Source organism: Nicotiana tabacum, chromosome 17 (assembly GCF_000715075.1).
Source record: "Nicotiana tabacum cultivar K326 chromosome 17, ASM71507v2, whole genome shotgun sequence".
Classification (NCBI taxonomy): Eukaryota; Viridiplantae; Streptophyta; class Magnoliopsida; order Solanales; family Solanaceae; genus Nicotiana; species Nicotiana tabacum.
In genome coordinates this window covers 153,313,821-153,315,191 of record NC_134096.1, presented here as the reverse complement: position 1 = coordinate 153,315,191, position 1,371 = coordinate 153,313,821, and the positions used below count along the sequence as shown (strand labels likewise).

General features: G+C 40.6%; 1 non-coding gene across 1 annotated transcript; it reads right to left on the bottom strand.

The window, feature by feature from the left end:
- Window positions 1–378: 378 nt before the first annotated feature.
- Window positions 379–482, bottom strand: LOC142172187 (small nucleolar RNA R71). The gene has a single exon (XR_012701563.1). It is a non-coding gene; the product is annotated as a small nucleolar RNA R71 (small nucleolar RNA).
- Window positions 483–1,371: the final 889 nt, after the last annotated feature.

The window sequence follows — 1,371 nt, the reverse complement described above, 5'->3', positions numbered from 1 at the left end:
ACCCAAGCCTGGTAGAGCATTAGGTGTTTATGCCAGACCAGTCTACAATCAAGATTGTCAAGTGTTAGACCACCTCCAATTGCAGCAAATAATTTTGAGTTGAAGCAAGGTTTGCTTCAAACCATTCAAAACAGCTGCATTTTCAGAGGGAAGATGAACGAATATCCAAACACGCATATGATGGACTTCGAGGAGATTATGAACATCTTTCAATACAATGGGGTGTCACTAGATGTCATGTATTTAAGGACATTCCTCTTTTCACTTAAAGATGATGCGAAGTAGTGGCTTCGAAGGTTGCCAAATGGATCAATTAGAACATGGGAGGAAATGACCAGAAAATTTCTTGATAAATATTTCTCCTCAGCTAAGACGGGCAAGATTAGAAGAGAAATCCATAACTTCTGCCAGAAAGAGAATGAAACTGTTTTTGAAGCATGGGAGAGGTTTAAGGAGATAGTTAGAAGGTGTCAACATAGCGAAATTAAACTCTGGATGCAACCCCAAGATTTTTGGGATGGATTGACACCAGCCTCACGTAGAACATTGAATAATGCAGTTGGAGGCCCTTTTATGAAGAAGACTCCAGAGGAGATAGTTGCAATTCTTGATGAGTTATCTGAAGATGCTAATCAGTGGACCTCTGAGAGTTTGTAAAGAAGAAAATAAATTGGTGTTCACCAAGTTGATGCTACTACATCTGTGCAAGTACATCTTGATGCTATGGCCAAAGAAATAGAAAGCTAACTGTAGCTTCGATGCAAAATGTACACCACGCAGCTTGTGATATATGTAGAAGAGGACACCCTACTCATGAGTGACAAGCCTCAACTGAGGAAGTGAATGCTGTAGGAAACTATAATTTTAATGCAATGGATCAAAGGTGCCCCGAATTTTCATGGAGTTCACCTGGGGGTACTGGAAATGCATGGCAACAAAACAACCCCAGATTCCAGGAACAAGGAGCTCCCGGTTTTCAAAATCAGCAAAGGCATTAGTATCAATCTCCACAGTCGAATCAATCCAGCATGGAAGATCTTATGAAGACCTTCATTATCAAGACAGATGAGAGGCTTGATGCCCATGATGTAGCTATCAAAGATTTGGGTACATCCTTTAGAGGCCTGGAAAAACAGGTTGGTCACTTAGCTACTCTAATGTCTGAGAGAGCCCCAGGAACACTCCCGGCTGATACAGAAAGAAATCCTAAAGAAACAGTATATATTGTAACTTTGAGAAGCGGGCAAATGTTGAAATATCTTACTCCAATCCAAAAAGATATGAGACATAAAAAAAAAAGAAAACGGGAAGCAGCTGAAAAGTGGTGCCGTAAAGAAGAAGGAAGATAACTCGAGAAGGTAGGAACCTTAG